The 6,427-nt window shown below is 34.7% G+C and overlaps 1 long non-coding RNA gene across 1 annotated transcript; it reads right to left on the bottom strand.

Annotated features, from left to right (window-relative positions):
• Window positions 1-32: 32 nt before the first annotated feature.
• On the bottom strand, window positions 33-418 carry LOC110032951. The gene is made up of 3 exons (XR_002294904.1): window positions 391-418; window positions 185-296; window positions 33-105 (listed from the first exon to the last, which is right to left on the bottom strand). It is a non-coding gene; the product is annotated as an uncharacterized LOC110032951 (long non-coding RNA).
• Window positions 419-6,427: the final 6,009 nt, after the last annotated feature.

A 6,427-nucleotide genomic window follows, 5' to 3' on the forward strand; every position in this document is an offset into this window, starting at 1 on the left:
AATGTATAGGAAAATTTATATGGGCTGTTTGGGTTAAGACCAAGCTCTTTGACCTTTCCACGTTGGCCAATAAAGAAGTAGCTTCCCCCAGAATAATATTTTGACCTGAAAATAACTTTTTTTTAGTTACATTAGATATCACCTATGCATATCTTTAAAATGGTATACGAAACTAGACACTAACCCATCAGGCTGGTTGTTCCAAGCATTCAACCATATATATGTAAATTTATTAGGTGGAATTTGAGCTGGGGTTGCCATGATCTTCAATTAATGCTAATCCCAAAGATAATTACCTGTTGACATGCATGGAAGAAACAAGCATTATTAGTTATTTAATTTTCAATAGAAAGCATGAAAATGACAAATATATAGTTGATACAACCATACCTTACAACCCTCTTTGCTTCTGCACGGCTTTGCACTTCTTTCTTGCCACTTATATATACAAGTTTTTAAACTCTCTGAAAGTACACATGTTCACATTAAACTCACAAATAGTATCTATTTCTTTGACCCTAAATAATATATTACAAAACGAGTTAATGAAACAATATTATATGACCATTTTAAATATTTTATATGACTAACCAAAGTTTCGTATGAAGTCTTTTTTTATTATTTTATATGACAAACTAAAGTTTCTTAAGCAGTCTTTAGTTTCATAAGCAGTCTTTTTTTTATTAAATTTGTGAACACAACAACAAAGCTTTAATCTCACTACATGGGGTCGGCTGCAAGAATCATTTTTTCTTCATTGTGTCATATTTTTGTTTAATTCTAATAAATTTAGATCATTTTTAGTACAGTAAGCCCAAATCTTCCTAGTTCTACCTCTGCCTTTCTTAACATAAGTCGAATCTAAAACATTTGCTCTCCTAATCGGATCATCAGATGGTCAACGCTTAATGTGACCAAACCATTTAAGACGAATTTTTCTAATTTTGTCTGTCACAGAAGCTACATGTCACAGAAGCTACACCAAGATATATTCATTTCGATTCATTTCGCATTTAATCTCTAACTGTAAAGCCACTCATCCACCTAATCATTCTCATCTCGGCAACATTTAACTTAGTGTTATGCTTCTCTTTTAAAGACAAACATTCAGCGCCATAGAGCATTGCAGGTCTCACCACCGTTTTATAAAATTTTTCTTTCAGTCTAAGCGGTACTTTTCTTTAATTCTTTCCTATCACATCAAAATTACCACTAATTAATGCTCCAGACTCAATTCCACTATTTCATGCATGGGAAAAGTGGTAAATCAACTTCATTTTTTTCATAAATTTATAATACATTAGCCAAGTGAATCTAAAAACTCACTTATGAATTCTTTCAATTTTGTACGAAGATGTGAAGAGAGATCCAAAAGCTCAAAATGAGAAGTTCGACAGCCACAACAATGCTCCTTATCCTATAATTGGAACTATAGAACTTCGATGCCAGTTCTTGGATCAACTAGCAGATCCTAAACCACATAATGATGCCAGATTTTTAACTTATATATTGCTTGGACTTCGTGATAAAAATTATGGTGAGTTTCGTGTGAAATTTGATATTCTCTTCTTTGATTATTTAGACTGGGAACGATAGGTGGAAACTCTTTTTTGAATATATGGAGATTCCACCCAAAAAATAAGTGAAATATGTAGCATGTTGTTTAGAAGGCAGTGCAACGACGTGGTGGCAAGAGCTTAATCAGATGCAAAATCGAGAAGGCGAAGGAGCAGTTTGCAGTTGGTTTAGAATCAACAATTTAGAAGATACCATTGAATATAAACTGGAATTGAATTCTATTTGGTCTTTGTCAAAATAGTGAATCTGGCATACGAAGTAGAATTGCAGCTCATCGGAGGCACAAAGGGTAATTCGTCACGAAGATCGACAATTGAACATTACGGATATGGCAATCGCATTGTTAATATGACAGTGAAGCCAAAGTCTCCTTAATCCCAATCAAATGCTTAATCCATCCCAACAACAAGTGAGAAAGTTTCTATTAAGGATAAAATTTTGGTTAAAGAGATATCATGCTCCAAGTTTTCCAATTCCAAATTTTTCAATGTTTTCAACCAAGTCATAAATCGCATGAATGTCCAACGCGGCAACAAATTCAGTTCATGAAAGGAGAAACTGCTGATGAACTACAAGACAATGCTTTGGATATGCGTGAAGCAAAAATTGAAGAGGTAGTTGAAGTGGAAGGGGAGAACCTTATATGAATTATCGAAAAGTTGCTTCTAGCACATCGACAGTTCGTGGCTTCCCAACAATAAGTTATATTTTGGACTAGATGTACCATTAATGATAAGATTTTTTATTTGGTTATTGATACTGGCTCAGAGCATAACTTCTTAGTCTGTTGCACTAGCATTAGAACTTAAAACTACAAAACTTGCACAAGTGTATAAAATTAGTGGTTTTATTAAAGAAATCGACATACATATCCCATAAATGTGATGTGTCCATTTTTCTATTGAGAAGCATTTTGTTTTCAAAGTACTTTATGATGTCCTAGATATGGATGTTTGTCATCTTATATTGGTAGACCTTGTCAATTTGATTTGAGACTGATTTATGATTGTTGGATGGATTTTTATTTATTTGACTCAAAGGCAAAAAACTTAAAGCTACTGCGAACTCCTACTAATTCTATAAAATTGTCCAATAACAATACATCTTTATCTATAATTTCAGGTTTGGCGCTCCTACAGGACTTATGAGAGACTTCTATTCTCTAAGCTATTGTGATGGCAAAAACCAATAAAGGCTCTGCTTCAAATAACGTCCCAACTGAAGTCCAACATTTTTTACTATAATTTAATGATAATAGAAAAAATGAATTAATTGTGGGTGTTGACCTCTTTTTTTTTTAGTTCTAGTTTTTCCTTATTAGCAGCCTAGGGTCTTGACTTTCCTATTAACTATTCATAGAGGACTAGAAAAGGAACTCTCACAATTAGAAATTCTAAACCCTTTTTTGCTCAATTTGAAGTTTCACATATTGGTCCTGATCTCTAGCTCGTAGTAGGTAGGGTCAATATGAAAGAGCTCAAGTGGAGTCCCCCATAGGATGGTCAGACCTTAGGACAAACTCTAGGAGATTTGGTTTTGGTGGGGCTAACTTGCACACACTACACTCTCTCACATACCCTAAACCCTATGACCCCTTAGGTTGGTCCCTTGACTCCTTTTGAAAAGCTCATGTGGATGACCCTGTATCCTTAGTCTTTGGCTAAGAGGGTTAGAACCAGCACATTCAGCATCCAAAATTAGTCCTCATATGACTCCTATTGGTTTAGTATGCTTTCATGGCTTGTTGGCCCATTTTGGTCCAAAATTTTACCAATATTACCAAAATGCCCCTCATGACCTAAAAAATCTAAAATTATCCCAAATATTCGCAATTTCAATTTTTTATTATCAATTTAACACAATTAGACCAAATTAGTCCAATTTGACCCAAAAGCCATTGACCAAAAGCCACAATTTGCCCTTAAAGGCCCAAATGTCCCCAAATTAGCCCCAATCTTAGCCCAATTGACCCCAATCTTGTCTAATTTCAATTCTAAATGAAAATTCAGTATCCTCAATTCTATTCTAAACAAAATATAAGCCCATATTTAAGCCCAATTTGATCCAATTGCAAACCCAATTTTACCCAAATAAAAAAAAACCTAATTTTGACCATATGCATAAATCCATCAAATTAGTCCACAATTCAACTCAAAATCACTTAAATTTTTTTCAAATCCTTTATGACATCTCCATACACCAAACTCAACATTAAATTAGCCCAAAATCATTTTAAATTCAAAAGCCCAAGCCCACCACATTTAATTTCAAAAGCTCAAATTCAAAGCCCATATGACAATTCCATATGACAATTTATGACAATTTTTTCCCCTCATCATCCATTCAATCAAAATCATTCCCTAAGTTCTAAATTCAAAATCAAATCATTCCAAATCAAGCATCATGCCAAACTTTGTCAAAGTATTTCATAAATTAAAAAAACCCTCTTCATGAAAGTTGACCAAGCCAAAGGGAAGCCATGAAGCCACTCACAAGCCATAAGTGAGCCATGAGAGCCGTGCCACATCACCATACTATTAGTAGAAAGAGGCCAAGCCACTTTCAAATATCCTTAAGATTCTCTTAACCCGTCTCATGAATCACCTAAACCACATATTTAACCAAATCACTTGGATAGGGACCTTACTAATGATTAAGTTGAACCATCTGATTTCCCTCAACAGCCAAGCCAGCCTTGGTAGGTGAACGCTACGTGGGTGAACCCAACCCAAATCCATGACTTGACCCAATTTGACCCAAAATAGCTTTTCATACATTCTATTTTAATTCAACACCTTTACACATGGCCAACCCCATTTGACTTCACCAAACCCAAGCCCTGACCTCCCTCAGTGGGATGGTGACCTCTCCCTGGCCGGCCGACCACCTTGGCTGCTGGAAAAGCCATGACCAAGTGCTCCCTCATAGATAAAAAAAAAACTCAAAATTAAACCCATCCAAAAATTAAACCCATCCAAATTGTCTCATCCCAATTGGATTTTTGTACATTGTTGGCATCCACATAAGCAACTTAAAACACCCACCAATTGCCCTTGGTGGAATCTCCTTCCCCCTCTATTTATACCCACCCTCTATGGCCAAAGGAGGAGAGATTGAAATTCCTTTGGGAACTCTGCTAAATTGCTTCCAGAGTTTCCTTAAGACCTGTTGAGTTCAGCCCAACCATCCCTAGCCACTCAAATCCACAGCTCGAGCTCAATTTTGGAGCTGCCGAAACAGGAAACCTCCAAATACCTCCAAATACTCCACCAAATTCAAATAAATTGTGCACACACCATCCCCACAGTGAGAGAGGAAGATCCCCCACAAAAGCCCCATCACCAGAGCAATCAAATGTGGACTTTGATCAGACCCCCAAACTGACTTTGGTCGAAATCATATCTAGGCTATTGACCACTGCTCGAGGCTCAATCCCTAGGCTCTTCAGACCCCCACAAAGCTTCCACAAGCATCCAATCAAGGCTTCCCCTCTTGGACCAAGGTATTGAAACTTAACCCTAAATTGAGCTTCTTTTGATTCTCCATGAGTATGGAAGTTATTTAAGGTTTGATTAATCATGTAGATATGTTATTCTAATCAAGATGAGTCTATAGGATTAAAACCCACTTGATTTGGTTGAGAATCAAGCAAGATATTAGGTCTAGAAGATGGACAATTTGTAGGCTTCACTCTTTGGGGACGATGATGGAGTGCCATTGGATCGAGCATTTATTGGACGGACGGCTGTGATGGCGTCGGATGAAGGAATGGAGTGGAACCGCAGGATAACGGAGCAGACCCGTGGATGGCGACATCAAATGGGAGCGTGCCATATGGAGCTTTGGAGTCGTCTTAGGATTGCTTGGCGCCGCGTCACTTAAGTAGATAAATAGGATATTTTCTTATTTATTTAAATATCCAAAACTTCAAAAATTCATAACTTTGTGTAAAAAAATCACAAAAATAAAATAAAAATACCTAGTTGTTCAGTGAAGAGAGGAGAACAACGTGAAAATATTTTCATGTCCATTTGATGCATATTTTATTTTTAATTACTTTAATGGTGTTTTATTTATTTTGATTCTCCATTAGAATAGACATTTCACCATGGCATGGGACCATGAGGTTTTTTATGTCTCTGTTATTAGGCATCTCCCTTCATTTTTCCAAGGTCAGGGGACATCTCTAACTAGAGATATTCAATTTTTAAGTTAATGGTCTCTATTTTGGTATAAAAATTATAATAATTAAAATACTAATCAGAAAATACAAAATTTATTTTGGTATGTTCACTGTGGTTAGAGGATCCTAGGAAAAATATAAACTTGGTCTAACTCTTTTAAAATAACCCTTATTGTCATCAACCTTAAAAATGAAGAGAAAATTAATTTGAAGTAATTATAAATGTAAATGACATGAAAATCTTTCTCCACTATAACTTAAAGTTAAAGGAACTCACCATAAAAATCTCAAGTCAATTTGAGTTTATTTGATCACTAAAATGATTTTTTTCTAGATAAAATAACATTTTTTATATTAAAATAATTATAATAATTAATATACAAATAAAAAAATCACCAAATTAATTTTGAGAGTTCCTTATGACCAGAGGAACCTAAGAAATATAAAATTGGAATTAAAATGAACACTTCAATTTTAAGCTACTTTGGAGTATTTAAATGATTAAAATTAATTAAAAATCATAAAAATTACAAAATTGTAAAACACACTAAAATATTGCATTTGGTTTCCTAATCATCTAAAACCAATTAAAATAATTTTCCTAGTTTTCTAAGCGAAGATAATAATTTTAAAAGGCTTAAAATGATTTGTTTTCTAATTTTTAAC

The sequence above is a fragment of the Phalaenopsis equestris genome, unplaced genomic scaffold (assembly GCF_001263595.1).
Source record: "Phalaenopsis equestris unplaced genomic scaffold, ASM126359v1 Scaffold001070, whole genome shotgun sequence".
NCBI lineage: Eukaryota > Viridiplantae > Streptophyta > Magnoliopsida > Asparagales > Orchidaceae > Phalaenopsis > Phalaenopsis equestris.